General features: G+C 39.8%; 8 non-coding genes across 8 annotated transcripts; all 8 read left to right on the top strand.

Annotated features, from left to right (window-relative positions):
* Nucleotides 1-325: 325 nt before the first annotated feature.
* TRNAR-CCU (transfer RNA arginine (anticodon CCU)) lies at nt 326-398 on the top strand. Its single transcript has one exon. It is a non-coding gene; the product is annotated as a tRNA-Arg (tRNA).
* A 3,107-nt stretch (nt 399-3,505) lies between these two features.
* Nucleotides 3,506-3,578, top strand: TRNAR-CCU (transfer RNA arginine (anticodon CCU)). The gene has a single exon. It is a non-coding gene; the product is annotated as a tRNA-Arg (tRNA).
* Nucleotides 3,579-4,225: 647 nt separating this feature from the next.
* On the top strand, nt 4,226-4,298 carry TRNAR-UCG (transfer RNA arginine (anticodon UCG)). Its single transcript has one exon. It is a non-coding gene; the product is annotated as a tRNA-Arg (tRNA).
* Nucleotides 4,299-5,093: 795 nt separating this feature from the next.
* Nucleotides 5,094-5,166, top strand: TRNAR-CCU (transfer RNA arginine (anticodon CCU)). Its single transcript has one exon. It is a non-coding gene; the product is annotated as a tRNA-Arg (tRNA).
* Nucleotides 5,167-5,813: 647 nt separating this feature from the next.
* TRNAR-UCG (transfer RNA arginine (anticodon UCG)) lies at nt 5,814-5,886 on the top strand. The gene has a single exon. It is a non-coding gene; the product is annotated as a tRNA-Arg (tRNA).
* Nucleotides 5,887-6,681: 795 nt separating this feature from the next.
* Nucleotides 6,682-6,754, top strand: TRNAR-CCU (transfer RNA arginine (anticodon CCU)). The gene has a single exon. It is a non-coding gene; the product is annotated as a tRNA-Arg (tRNA).
* Nucleotides 6,755-10,581: 3,827 nt separating this feature from the next.
* Nucleotides 10,582-10,654, top strand: TRNAR-UCG (transfer RNA arginine (anticodon UCG)). Its single transcript has one exon. It is a non-coding gene; the product is annotated as a tRNA-Arg (tRNA).
* Nucleotides 10,655-11,449: 795 nt separating this feature from the next.
* On the top strand, nt 11,450-11,522 carry TRNAR-UCU (transfer RNA arginine (anticodon UCU)). Its single transcript has one exon. It is a non-coding gene; the product is annotated as a tRNA-Arg (tRNA).
* The last annotated feature ends 3,986 nt before the right edge of the window (nt 11,523-15,508 follow it).

Raw genomic sequence — 15,508 nt, 5'->3', positions numbered from 1 at the left:
TTGGTTAGGAGACTTAGTGCCTCTTTCCGTGTCCTACTGATGATAAGGATGGCTTGATACCATTTTCTAAGCCCAGTATATTGAGAAAAGAAGTAAGTGAAGAAGAAGTGTGGAGTCGAAAGTGGTTCTCCAATTTCTCTCCACTTGCTAAAATTGCAAAGTCTCCATTATAGCATAGAAGAGAGCGTTAAAGTCGGGGATGGAAGAGGATGAAAATGGGAAGTTTACTTATAGAGAGAAGTGAGAAATGCCCTGTGTGCACACACCGGTGTCTGACCATAGAATACATTTAAATAATGCCTCTAGAAAAGAGCTATGCATGTGTGCCTCAGTGGCCTAATGGATAAGGCACTGGCCTCCTAAGCCAGGGATTGTGGGTTCAAGTCCCATCTGAGGTGATAACAAAAATCCTCCCTCTTTATTTTCCAGAAAATTAGGTAGATTTATTACATGCTTCCTCTCAGAAGTTTATGAGGGATTAGGTACTTTGAAACGGTCCCATTTTACTTGTGTAAACTTCACAGTCATGTTAGTGTTCTGAAACTGCAAAGTAGATTTTTAAATGCCTATTTTTGTGAGATGCATTTTCGACCGGCCAGAACATATTCCTTTGGAAAAAATGATTTGAATTGGATTGGTGTGAATCTTGTTTCTAGAGGTGGTGACAGGCTTTCAGCTACTTGAATAGGTCAAGCCAGGATACATAAAACGTATACAACCTATGTGAGTGTGAAAAATTAGCATATGCAGGAAGGAGCAATTTGTCCTACTTTCAAAACAGTTTCACTCCACGTCTGGAAACTTCCAGAGCTATGTAGAGAATACAAATGAGCTTTAAACTCATGAGGAAAGAGGTTTGTATGGAAAAAGGAAAACAAAAGCATATCGTACTCATAAAATTCTCAATATATAGATTCCAAAAAAGTGCTTCCAGCGAAAAGAGCTGAAAGAACACTATGGGATGTAAACCTGAATACCTTTCAATAATATGTTCTCCATCCATGCATACCACCTACATGATAAAAATCATCTCAGGTGGACGGATGACCGCGTGGCCTAATGAATAAGGTGTCTGACTTCGGATCAGAAGATTAAGGGTTCGAGTCCCTTCGTGGTCGTTTTTGGCCAATGGTCACACAATCTGCTTTACATTCAGAGTGGAAAAAGTCTTTTCCAATACTCTTGTAGTCCTCACTTTCTCATTACTAATCATTAATAAAGTGGAGTACATACTGTAAACTCATTCAGGTTGCATCTTCAGTCTAACTACTTGTGCATTTTAGTGGCATTAAAAAGTGCTTCTATGCCGACGCACTGAATATGTAATAGGTTTGCAGAATTTTGACGTGACAGAATGGGTTTTTAGCTTAAGTGTGTGTAGAAGAACTGCGCAGTGTGTGCCTATGTGTGCATAGAGTGCTACATGTGTAAAATCTGTATGATTTGGGCAGTTAAAGTGCTGATTTTGCCTCTGAGTAAGAAAAGTACAACACAAAATGTATAAAGGATCGGCACATTGGCTGCCTTTGCTGATGCCCCCGTTGCCTAATTTGTAGTGCAATGGTTAAGTTGCAGAGTGTGGTTGAACTTGGTTAGGAGACTTAGTGCCTCTTTCCGTGTCCTACTGATGATAAGGATGGCTTGATACCATTTTCTAAGCCCAGTATATTGAGAAAAGAAGTAAGTGAAGAAGAAGTGTGGAGTCGAAAGTGGTTCTCCAATTTCTCTCCACTTGCTAAAATTGCAAAGTCTCCATTATAGCATAGAAGAGAGCGTTAAAGTCGGGGATGGAAGAGGATGAAAATGGGAAGTTTACTTATAGAGAGAAGTGAGAAATGCCCTGTGTGCACACACCGGTGTCTGACCATAGAATACATTTAAATAACGCCTCTAGAAAAGAGCTATGCATGTGTGCCTCAGTGGCCTAATGGATAAGGCACTGGCCTCCTAAGCCAGGGATTGTGGGGTCAAGTCCCATCTGAGGTGATAACAAAAATCCTCCCTCTTTCTTTTCCAGAAAATTAGATAGATTTATTACATGCTTCCTCTCAGAAGTTTATGAGGGATTAGGTACTTTGAAACGGTCCCATTTTACTTGTGTACACTTCACAGTCATGTTAGTGTTCTGAAACTGCAAAGTAGATTCTTAAATGCCTATTTTTGTGAGATGCATTTTCGAGCGGCCAGAACATATTCCTTTGGAAAAAATGATATGAATTGGATTGGTGTGAATCTTGTTTCTAGAGGTGGTGACAGGCTTTCAGCTACTTGAATAGGTCAAGCCAGGATTCATAAAACTTATACAACCTATGTGAGTGTGAAAAATTAGCATATGCAGGAAGGAGCAATTTGTACTACTTTCAAAACAGTTTCACTCCACGTCTGGAAACGTCCAGAGCTATGTAGAGCATACAAATGAGCTTTAAACTCATGAGGAAAGAGGTTTGTATGGAAAAAGGAAAACAAAAGCATATCGTAATCATAAAATTCTCAATATATAGATTCCAAAAAAGTGCTTCCAGCGAAAAGAGCTGAAAGAACACTATGGGATGTAAACCTGAATACCTTTCAATAATATGTTCTCCATCCATGCATACCACCTACATGATAAAAATCATCTCAGGTGGACGGATGACCGCGTGGCCTAATGGATAAGGAAGGTGTCTGACTTCGGATCAGAAGATTGAGGGTTCGAGTCCCTTCGTGGTCGTTTTTGGCCAATGGTCACACAATCTGCTTTACATTCAGAGTGGAAAAAGTATTTTCCAATACTCTTGTAGTCCTCACTTTCTCAGTACTAATCATTAATAAAGTGGAGTACATACTGTAAACTCATTCAGGTTGCATCTTCAGTCTAACTACTTGTGCATTTTAGTGGCATTAAAAAGTGCTTCTATGCCGACGCACTGAATATGTAATAGGTTTGCAGAATTTTGACGTGACAGAATGGGTTTTTAGCTTAAGTGTGTGTAGAAGAACTGCAAGGTGTGTGCCTATGTGTGCATAGAGTGGTACATGTGTAAAATCTGTATGATTTGGGCAGTTAAAGTGCTGATTTTGCCTCCGAGTAAGAAAAGTACTACACAAAATGTATAAAGGATCGGCACATTGGCTGCCTTTGCTGATGCCCCCGTTGCCTAATTTGTAGTGCAATGGTTAAGTTGCAGAGTGTGGTTGAACTTGGTTAGGAGACTTAGTGCCTCTTTCCGTGTCCTACTGATGATAAGGATGGCTTGATACCATTTTCTAAGCCCAGTATATTGAGAAAAGAAGTAAGTGAAGAAGAAGTGTGGAGTCGAAAGTGGTTCTCCAATTTCTCTCCACTTGCTAAAATTGCAAAGTCTCCATTATAGCATAGAAGAGAGTGTTAAAGTCGGGGATGGAAGAGGATGAAAATGGGAAGTTTACTTATAGAGAGAAGTGAGAAATGCCCTGTGTGCACACACCGGTGTCGGACCATAGAATACATTTAAATAATGCCTCTAGAAAAGAGCTATCCATGTGTGCCTCAGTGGCCTAATGGATAAGGCACTGGCCTCCTAAGCCAGGGATTGTGGGTTTGAGTCCCATCTGAGGTGATACCAAAAATCCTGCCTCTTCCTTTTCCAGAAAATTAGGTAGATTTATTACATGCTTCCTCTCAGAAGTTTATGAGGGATTAGGTACTTTGAAACTGTCCCGTTTTACTTGTGTACACTTCACAGTCATGTTAGGGTTCTGAAACTGCAAAGTATATTTTTAAATGCCTATTTTTGTGAGATGCATTTTCGACCGGCCAGAACATATTCCTTTGGAAAAAATGATTTGAATTGGATTGGTGTGAATCTTGTTTCTAGAGGTGGTGACAGGCTTTCAGCTACTTGAATAGGTCAAGCCAGGATACATAAAATGTATACAACCTATGTGAGTGTGAAAAATTAGCATATGCAGGAAGGAGCAATTTGTACTACTTTCAAAACAGTTTCACTCCACGTCTGAAAACGTCCAGAGCTATGTAGAGCATACAAATGAGCTTTAAACTCATGAGGAAAGAGGTTTGTATGGAAAAAGAAAAACAAAAGCATATCGTACTCATAAAATTCTCAATATATAGATTCTAAAAAAGTGCTTCCAGCGAAAAGAGCTGAAAGAACACTATGGGATGTAAACCTGAATACCTTTCAATAATATGTTCTCCATCCATGCATACCACCTACATGATAAAAATCATCTCAGGTGGACGGATGACCGCGTGGCCTAATGGATAAGGCGTCTGACTTCGGATCAGAAGATTGAGGGTTCGAGTCCCTTCGTGGTCGTTTTTGGCCAATGGTCACACAATCTGCTTTACATTCAGAGTGGAAAAAGTCTTTTCCAATACTCTTGTAGTCCTCACTTTCTCAGTACTAATCATTAATAAAGTGGAGTACATACTGTAAACTCATTCAGGTTGCATCTTCAGTCTAACTACTTGTGCATTTTAGTGGCATTAAAAAGTGCTTCTATGCCGACGCACTGAATATGTAATAGGTTTGCAGAATTTTGACGTGACAGAATGGGTTTTTAGCTTAAGTGTGTGTAGAAGAACTGCAAGGTGTGTGCCTATGTGTGCATAGAGTGGTACATGTGTAAAATCTGTATGATTTGGGCAGTTAAAGTGCTGATTTTGCCTCCGAGTAAGAAAAGTACTACACAAAATGTATAAAGGATCGGCACATTGGCTGCCTTTGCTGATGCCCCCGTTGCCTAATTTGTAGTGCAATGGTTAAGTTGCAGAGTGTGGTTGAACTTGGTTAGGAGACTTAGTGCCTCTTTCCGTGTCCTACTGATGATAAGGATGGCTTGATACCATTTTCTAAGCCCAGTATATTGAGAAAAGAAGTAAGTGAAGAAGAAGTGTGGAGTCGAAAGTGGTTCTCCAATTTCTCTCCACTTGCTAAAATTGCAAAGTCTCCATTATAGCATAGAAGAGAGTGTTAAAGTCGGGGATGGAAGAGGATGAAAATGGGAAGTTTACTTATAGAGAGAAGTGAGAAATGCCCTGTGTGCACACACCGGTGTCTGACCATAGAATACATTTAAATAATGCCTCTAGAAAAGAGCTATGCATGTGTGCCTCAGTGGCCTAATGGATAAGGCACTGGCCTCCTAAGCCAGGGATTGTGGGTTTGAGTCCCATCTGAGGTGATAACAAAAATCCTGCCTCTTACTTTTCCAGAAAATTAGGTAGATTTATTACATGCTTCCTCTCAGAAGTTTATGAGGGATTAGGTACTTTGAAACTGTCCCGTTTTACTTGTGTACACTTCACAGTCATGTTAGTGTTCTGAAACTGCAAAGTATATTTTTAAATGCCTATTTTTGTGAGATGCATTTTCGACCGGCCAGAACATATTCCTTTGGAAAAAATGATTTGAATTGGATTGGTGTGAATCTTGTTTCTAGAGGTGGTGACAGGCTTTCAGCTACTTGAATAGGTCAAGCCAGGATACATAAAATGTATACAACCTATGTGAGTGTGAAAAATTAGCAAATGCAGGAAGGAGCAATTTGTCCTACTTTCAAAACAGTTTCACTCCACGTCTGGAAACTTCCAGAGCTATGTAGAGAATACAAATGAGCTTTAAACTCATGAGGAAAGAGGTTTGTATGGAAAAAGGAAAACAAAAGCATATCGTACTCATAAAATTCTCAATATATAGATTCCAAAAAAGTGCTTCCAGCGAAAAGAGCTGAAAGAACACTATGGGATGTAAACCTGAATACCTTTCAATAATATGTTCTCCATCCATGCATACCACCTACATGATAAAAATCATCTCAGGTGGACGGATGACCGCGTGGCCTAATGGATAAGGTGTCTGACTTCGGATCAGAAGATTGAGGGTTCGAGTCCCTTCGTGGTCGTTTTTGGCCAATGGTCACACAATCTGCTTTACATTCAGAGTGGAAAAAGTCTTTTCCAATACTCTTGTAGTCCTCACTTTCTCATTACTAATCATTAATAAAGTGGAGTACATACTGTAAACTCATTCAGGTTGCATCTTCAGTCTAACTACTTGTGCATTTTAGTGGCATTAAAAAGTGCTTCTATGCCGACGCACTGAATATGTAATAGGTTTGCAGAATTTTGACGTGACAGAATGGGTTTTTAGCTTAAGTGTGTGTAGAAGAACTGCAAGGTGTGTGCCTATGTGTGCATAGAGTGCTACATGTGTAAAATCTGTATGATTTGGGCAGTTAAAGTGCTGATTTTGCCTCCGAGTAAGAAAAGTACTACACAAAATGTATAAAGGATCGGCACATTGGCTGCCTTTGCTGATGCCCCCGTTGCCTAATTTGTAGTGCAATGGTTAAGTTGCAGAGTGTGGTTGAACTTGGTTAGGAGACTTAGTGCCTCTTTCCGTGTCCTACTGATGATAAGGATGGCTTGCTACCATTTTCTAAGCCCAGTATATTGAGAAAAGAAGTAAGTGAAGAAGAAGTGTGGAGTCGAAAGTGGTTCTCCAATTTCTCTCCACTTACTAAAATTGCAAAGTCTCCATTATAGCATAGAAGAGAGCGTTAAAGTCGGGGATGGAAGAGGATGAAAATGGGAAGTTTACTTATAGAGAGAAGTGAGAAATGCCCTGTGTGCACACACCGGTGTCTGACCATAGAATACATTTAAATAATGCCTCTAGAAAAGAGCTATGCATGTGTGCCTCAGTGGCCTAATGGATAAGGCACTGGCCTCCTAAGCCAGGGATTGTGGGTTCAAGTCCCATCTGAGGTGATAACAAAAATCCTCCCTCTTTCTTTTCCAGAAAATTAGGTAGATTTATTACATGCTTCCTCTCAGAAGTTTATGAGGGATTAGGTACTTTGAAACAGTCCCATTTTACTTGTGTACACTTCACAGTCATGTTAGTGTTCTGAAACTGCAAAGTAGATTTTTAAATGCCTATTTTTGTGAGATGCATTTTCGACCGGCCAGAACATATTCCTTTGGAAAAAATGATTTGAATTGGATTGGTGTGAATCTTGTTTCTAGAGGTGGTGACAGGCTTTCAGCTACTTGAATAGGTCAAGCCAGGATACATAAAACGTATACAACCTATGTGAGTGTGAAAAATTAGCATATGCAGGAAGGAGCAATTTGTCCTACTTTCAAAACAGTTTCACTCCACGTCTGGAAACTTCCAGAGCTATGTAGAGAATACAAATGAGCTTTAAACTCATGAGGAAAGAGGTTTGTATGGAAAAAGGAAAACAAAAGCATATCGTACTCATAAAATTCTCAATATATAGATTCCAAAAAAGTGCTTCCAGCGAAAAGAGCTGAAAGAACACTATGGGATGTAAACCTGAATACATTTCAATAATATGTTCTCCATCCATGCATACCACCTACATGATAAAAATCATCTCAGGTGGACGGATGACCGCGTGGCCTAATGAATAAGGTGTCTGACTTCGGATCAGAAGATTAAGGGTTCGAGTCCCTTCGTGGTCGTTTTTGGCCAATGGTCACACAATCTGCTTTACATTCAGAGTGGAAAAAGTATTTTCCAATACTCTTGTAGTCCTCACTTTCTCATTACTAATCATTAATAAAGTGGAGTACATACTGTAAACTCATTCAGGTTGCATCTTCAGTCTAACTACTTGTGCATTTTAGTGGCATTAAAAAGTGCTTCTATGCCGACGCACTGAATATGTAATAGGTTTGCAGAATTTTGACGTGACAGAATGGGTTTTTAGCTTAAGTGTGTGTAGAAGAACTGCGCAGTGTGTGCCTATGTGTGCATAGAGTGCTACATGTGTAAAATCTGTATGATTTGGGCAGTTAAAGTGCTGATTTTGCCTCTGAGTAAGAAAAGTACTACACAAAATGTATAAAGGATCGGCACATTGGCTGCCTTTGCTGATGCCCCCGTTGCCTAATTTGTAGTGCAATGGTTAAGTTGCAGAGTGTGGTTGAACTTGGTTAGGAGACTTAGTGCCTCTTTCCGTGTCCTACTGATGATAAGGATGGCTTGATACCATTTTCTAAGCCCAGTATATTGAGAAAAGAAGTAAGTGAAGAAGAAGTGTGGAGTCGAAAGTGGTTCTCCAATTTCTCTCCACTTGCTAAAATTGCAAAGTCTCCATTATAGCATAGAAGAGAGCGTTAAAGTCGGGGATGGAAGAGGATGAAAATGGGAAGTTTACTTATAGAGAGAAGTGAGAAATGCCCTGTGTGCACACACCGGTGTCTGACCATAGAATACATTTAAATAACGCCTCTAGAAAAGAGCTATGCATGTGTGCCTCAGTGGCCTAATGGATAAGGCACTGGCCTCCTAAGCCAGGGATTGTGGGGTCAAGTCCCATCTGAGGTGATAACAAAAATCCTCCCTCTTTCTTTTCCAGAAAATTAGATAGATTTATTACATGCTTCCTCTCAGAAGTTTATGAGGGATTAGGTACTTTGAAACGGTCCCATTTTACTTGTGTACACTTCACAGTCATGTTAGTGTTCTGAAACTGCAAAGTAGATTCTTAAATGCCTATTTTTGTGAGATGCATTTTCGACCGGCCAGAACATATTCCTTTGGAAAAAATGATATGAATTGGATTGGTGTGAATCTTGTTTCTAGAGGTGGTGACAGGCTTTCAGCTACTTGAATAGGTCAAGCCAGGATTCATAAAACTTATACAACCTATGTGAGTGTGAAAAATTAGCATATGCAGGAAGGAGCAATTTGTACTACTTTCAAAACAGTTTCACTCCACGTCTGGAAACGTCCAGAGCTATGTAGAGCATACAAATGAGCTTTAAACTCATGAGGAAAGAGGTTTGTATGGAAAAAGGAAAACAAAAGCATATCGTAATCATAAAATTCTCAATATATAGATTCCAAAAAAGTGCTTCCAGCGAAAAGAGCTGAAAGAACACTATGGGATGTAAACCTGAATACCTTTCAATAATATGTTCTCCATCCATGCATACCACCTACATGATAAAAATCATCTCAGGTGGACGGATGACCGCGTGGCCTAATGGATAAGGAAGGTGTCTGACTTCGGATCAGAAGATTGAGGGGTCGAGTCCCTTCGTGGTCGTTTTTGGCCAATGGTCACACAATCTGCTTTACATTCAGAGTGGAAAAAGTCTTTTCCAATACTCTTGTAGTCCTCACTTTCTCAGTACTAATCATTAATAAAGTGGAGTACATACTGTAAACTCATTCAGGTTGCATCTTCAGTCTAACTACTTGTGCATTTTAGTGGCATTAAAAAGTGCTTCTATGCCGACGCACTGAATATGTAATAGGTTTGCAGAATTTTGACGTGACAGAATGGGTTTTTAGCTTAAGTGTGTGTAGAAGAACTGCAAGGTGTGTGCCTATGTGTGCATAGAGTGGTACATGTGTAAAATCTGTATGATTTGGGCAGTTAAAGTGCTGATTTTGCCTCCGAGTAAGAAAAGTACTACACAAAATGTATAAAGGATCGGCACATTGGCTGCCTTTGCTGATGCCCCCGTTGCCTAATTTGTAGTGCAATGGTTAAGTTGCAGAGTGTGGTTGAACTTGGTTAGGAGACTTAGTGCCTCTTTCCGTGTCCTACTGATGATAAGGATGGCTTGATACCATTTTCTAAGCCCAGTATATTGAGAAAAGAAGTAAGTGAAGAAGAAGTGTGGAGTCGAAAGTGGTTCTCCAATTTCTCTCCACTTGCTAAAATTGCAAAGTCTCCATTATAGCATAGAAGAGAGCGTTAAAGTCGGGGATGGAAGAGGATGAAAATGGGAAGTTTACTTATAGAGAGAAGTGAGAAATGCCCTGTGTGCACACACCGGTGTCTGACCATAGAATACATTTAAATAATGCCTCTAGAAAAGAGCTATGCATGTGTGCCTCAGTGGCCTAATGGATAAGGCACTGGCCTCCTAAGCCAGGGATTGTGTGTTCAAGTCCCATCTGAGGTGATAACAAAAATCCTCCCTCTTTCTTTTCCAGAAAATTAGGTAGATTTATTACATGCTTCCTCTCAGAAGTTTATGAGGGATTAGGTACTTTGAAACGGTCCCATTTTACTTGTGTACACTTCACAGTCATGTTAGTGTTCTGAAACTGCAAAGTATATTTTTAAATGCCTATTTTTGTGAGATGCATTTTCGACCGGCCAGAACATATTCCTTTGGAAAAAATGATATGAATTGGATTGGTGTGAATCTTGTTTCTAGAGGTGGTGACAGGCTTTCAGCTATTTGAATAGGTCAAGCCAGGATTCATAAAACTTATACAACCTATGTGAGTGTGAAAAATTAGCATATGCAGGAAGGAGCAATTTGTACTACTTTCAAAACAGTTTCACTCCACGTCTGAAAACGTCCAGAGCTATGTAGAGCATACAAATGAGCTTTAAACTCATGAGGAAAGAGGTTTGTATGGAAAAAGGAAAACAAAAGCATATCGTACTCATAAAATTCTCAATATATAGATTCTAAAAAAGTGCTTCCAGCGAAAAGAGCTGAAAGAACACTATGGGAAGTAAACCTGAATACCTTTCAATAATATGTTCTCCATCCATGCATACCACCTACATGATAAAAATCATCTCAGGTGGACGGATGACCGCGTGGCCTAATGGATAAGGCGTCTGACTTCGGATCAGAAGATTGAGGGTTCGAGTCCCTTCGTGGTCGTTTTTGGCCAATGGTCACACAATCTGCTTTACATTCAGAGTGGAAAAAGTCTTTTCCAATACTCTTGTAGTCCTCACTTTCTCATTACTAATCATTAATAAAGTGGAGTACATACTGTAAACTCATTCAGGTTGCATCTTCAGTCTAACTACTTGTGCATTTTAGTGGCATTAAAAAGTGCTTCTATGCCGACGCACTGAATATGTAATAGGTTTGCAGAATTTTGACGTGACAGAATGGGTTTTTAGCTTAAGTGTGTATAGAAGAACTGCAAGGTGTGTGCCTATGTGTGCATAGAGTGCTACATGTGTAAAATCTGTATGATTTGGGCAGTTAAAGTGCTGATTTTGCCTCCGAGTAAGAAAAGTACTACACAAAATGTATAAAGGATCGGCACATTGGCTGCCTTTGCTGATGCCCCCGTTGCCTAATTTGTAGTGCAATGGTTAAGTTGCAGAGTGTGGTTGAACTTGGTAAGGAGACTTAGTGCCTCTTTCCGTGTCCTACTGATGATAAGGATGGCTTGATACCATTTTCTAAGCCCAGTATATTGAGAAAAGAAGTAAGTGAAGAAGAAGTGTGGAGTCGAAAGTGGTTCTCCAATTTCTCTCCACTTGCTAAAATTGCAAAGTCTCCATTATAGCATAGAAGAGAGCGTTAAAGTCGGGGATGGAAGAGGATGAAAATGGGAAGTTTACTTATAGAGAGAAGTGAGAAATGCCCTGTGTGCACACACCGGTGTCTGACCATAGAATACATTTAAATAATGCCTCTAGAAAAGAGCTATGCATGTGTGCCTCAGTGGCCTAATGGATAAGGCACTGGCCTTCTAAGCCAGGGATTGTGGGTTCGAGTCCCATCTGAGGTGATAACAAAAATCCTCCCTCTTTCTTTTCCAGAATATTAGGTAGATTTATTACATGCTTCCTCTCAGAAGTTTATGAGGGATTAGGTACTTTGAAACGGTCCCATTTTACTTGTGTACACTTCACAGTCATGTTAGTGTTCTGAAACTGCAAAGTAGATTTTTAAATGCCTATTTTTGTGAGATGCATTTTCGACCGGCCAGAACATATTCCTTTGGAAAAAATGATTTGAATTGGATTGGTGTGAATCTTGTTTCTAGAGGTGGTGACAGGCTTTCAGCTACTTGAATAGGTCAAGCCAGGATACATAAAACGTATACAACCTATGTGAGTGTGAAAAATTAGCATATGCAGGAAGGAGCAATTTGTCCTACTTTCAAAACAGTTTCACTCCACGTCTGGAAACTTCCAGAGCTATGTAGAGAATACAAATGAGCTTTAAACTCATGAGGAAAGAGGTTTGTATGGAAAAAGGAAAACAAAAGCATATCGTACTCATAAAATTCTCAATATATAGATTCCAAAAAAGTGCTTCCAGCGAAAAGAGCTGAAAGAACACTATGGGATGTAAACCTGAATACCTTTCAATAATATGTTCTCCATCCATGCATACCACCTACATGATAAAAATCATCTCAGGTGGACGGATGACCGCGTGGCCTAATGAATAAGGTGTCTGACTTCGGATCAGAAGATTAAGGGTTCGAGTCCCTTCGTGGTCGTTTTTGGCCAATGGTCACACAATCTGCTTTACATTCAGAGTGGAAAAAGTCTTTTCCAATACGCTTGTAGTCCTCACTTTCTCATTACTAATCATTAATAAAGTGGAGTACATACTGTAAACTCATTCAGGTTGCATCTTCAGTCTAACTACTTGTGCATTTTAGTGGCATTAAAAAGTGCTTCTATGCCGACGCACTGAATATGTAATAGGTTTGCAGAATTTTGACGTGACAGAATGGGTTTTTAGCTTAAGTGTGTGTAGAAGAACTGCGCAGTGTGCGCCTATGTGTGCATAGAGTGCTACATGTGTAAAATCTGTATGATTTGGGCAGTTAAAGTGCTGATTTTGCCTCTGAGTAAGAAAAGTACTACACAAAATGTATAAAGGATCGGCACATTGGCTGCCTTTGCTGATGCCCCCGTTGCCTAATTTGTAGTGCAATGGTTAAGTTGCAGAGTGTGGTTGAACTTGGTTAGGAGACTTAGTGCCTCTTTCCGTGTCCTACTGATGATAAGGATGGCTTGATTCCATTTTCTAAGCCCAGTATATTGAGAAAAGAAGTAAGTGAAGAAGAAGTGTGGAGTCGAAAGTGGTTCTCCAATTTCTCTCCACTTGCTAAAATTGCAAAGTCTCCATTATAGCATAGAAGAGAGCGTTAAAGTCGGGGATGGAAGAGGATGAAAATGGGAAGTTTACTTATAGAGAGAAGTGAGAAATGCCCTGTGTGCACACACCGGTGTCTGACCATAGAATACATTTAAATAATGCCTCTAGAAAAGAGCTATGCATGTGTGCCTCAGTGGCCTAATGGATAAGGCACTGGCCTCCTAAGCCATGGATTGTGGGGTCAAGTCCCATCTGAGGTGATAACAAAAATCCTCCCTCTTTCTTTTCCAGAAAATTAGGTAGATTTATTACATGCTTCCTCTCAGAAGTTTATGAGGGATTAGGTACTTTGAAACGGTCCCATTTTACTTGTGTACACTTCACAGTCATGTTAGTGTTCTGAAACTGCAAAGTAGATTCTTAAATGCCTATTTTTGTGAGATGCATTTTCGACCGGCCAGAACATATTCCTTTGGAAAAAATGATATGAATTGGATTGGTGTGAATCTTGTTTCTAGAGGTGGTGACAGGCTTTCAGCTACTTGAATAGGTCAAGCCAGGATTCATAAAACTTATACAACCTATGTGAGTGTGAAAAATTAGCATATGCAGGAAGGAGCAATTTGTACTACTTTCAAAACAGTTTCACTCCACGTCTGGAAACGTCCAGAGCTATGTAGAGCATACAAATGAGCTTTAAACTCATGAGGAAAGAGGTTTGTATGGAAAAAGGAAAACAAAAGCATATCGTACTCATAAAATTCTCAATATATAGATTCCAAAAAAGTGCTTCCAGCGAAAAGAGCTGAAAGAACACTATGGGATGTAAACCTGAATACCTTTCAATAATATGTTCTCCATCCATGCTTACCACCTACATGATAAAAATCATCTCAGGTGGACGGATGACCGCGTGGCCTAATGGATAAGGAAGGCGTCTGACTTCGGATCAGAAGATTGAGGGTTCGAGTCCCTTCGTGGTTGTTTTTGGCCAATGGTCACACAATCTGCTTTACATTCAGAGTGGAAAAAGTATTTTCCAATACTCTTGTAGTCCTCACTTTCTCATTACTAATCATTAATAATGTGGAGTACATACTGTAAACTCATTCAGGTTGCATCTTCAGTCTAACTACTTGTGCATTTTAGTGGCATTAAAAAGTGTTTCTATGCCGACGCACTGAATATGTAATAGGTTTGCAGAATTTTGACGTGACAGAATGGGTTTTTAGCTTAAGTGTGTGTAGAAGAACTGCGCAGTGTGTGCCTATGTGTGCATAGAGTGCTACATGTGTAAAATCTGTATGATTTGGGCAGTTAAAGTGCTGATTTTGCCTCTGAGTAAGAAAAGTACTACACAAAATGTATAAAGGATCGGCACATTGGCTGCCTTTGCTGATGCCCCCGTTGCCTAATTTGTAGTGCAATGGTTAAGTTGCAGAGTGTGGTTGAACTTGGTTAGGAGACTTAGTGCCTCTTTCCGTGTCCTACTGATGATAAGGATGGCTTGATACCATTTTCTAAGCCCAGTATATTGAGAAAAGAAGTAAGTGAAGAAGAAGTGTGGAGTCGAAAGTGGTTCTCCAATTTCTCTCCACTTGCTAAAATTGCAAAGTCTCCATTATAGCATAGAAGAGAGCGTTAAAGTCGGGGATGGAAGAGGATGAAAATGGGAAGTTTACTTATAGAGAGAAGTGAGAAATGCCCTGTGTGCACACACCGGTGTCTAACCATAGAATACATTTAAATAATGCCTCTAGAAAAGAGCTATGCATGTGTGCCTCAGTGGCCTAATGGATAAGGCACTGGCCTCCTAAGCCAGGGATTGTGGGGTCAAGTCCCATCTGAGGTGATAACAAAAATCCTCCCTCTTTCTTTTCCAGAAAATTAGGTAGATTTATTACATGCTTCCTCTCAGAAGTTTATGAGGGATTAGGTACTTTGAAATGGTCCCATTTTACTTGTGTACACTTCACAGTTATGTTAGTGTTCTGAAACTGCAAAGTAGATTCTTAAATGCCTATTTTTGTGAGATGCATTTTCGACTGGCCAGAACATATTCCTTTGGAAAAAATGATATGAATTGGATTGGTGTGAATCTTGTTTCTAGAGGTGGTGACAGGCTTTCAGCTACTTGAATAGGTCAAGCCAGGATTCATAAAACTTATACAACCTATGTGAGTGTGAAAAATTAGCATATGCAGGAAGGAGCAATTTGTACTACTTTCAAAACAGTTTCACTCCACGTCTGGAAACGTCCAGAGCTATGTAGAGCATACAAATGAGCTTTAAACTCATGAGGAAAGAGGTTTGTATGGAAAAAGGAAAACAAAAGCATATCGTACTCATAAAATTCTCAATATATAGATTCCAAAAAAGTGCTTCCAGCGAAAAGAGCTGAAAGAACACTATGGGATGTAAACCTGAATACCTTTCAATAATATGTTCTCCATCCATGCATACCACCTACATGATAAAAATCATCTCAGGTGGACGGATGACCGCGTGGCCTAATGGATAAGGAAGGCGTCTGACTTCGGATCAGAAGATTGAGGGTTCGAGTCCCTTCGTGGTCGTTTTTGGCCAATGGTCACACAATCTGCTTTACATTCAGAGTGGAAAAAGTATTTTCCAATACTCTTGTAGTCCTCACTTTCT

This window comes from Triturus cristatus, chromosome 4_1 (genome assembly GCF_964204655.1).
Source record: "Triturus cristatus chromosome 4_1, aTriCri1.1, whole genome shotgun sequence".
NCBI classification, from domain to species: Eukaryota; Metazoa; Chordata; class Amphibia; order Caudata; family Salamandridae; genus Triturus; species Triturus cristatus.
Note: the sequence above shows the minus strand (reverse complement) of the source record. Positions and strands in the feature narration are given on the sequence as shown.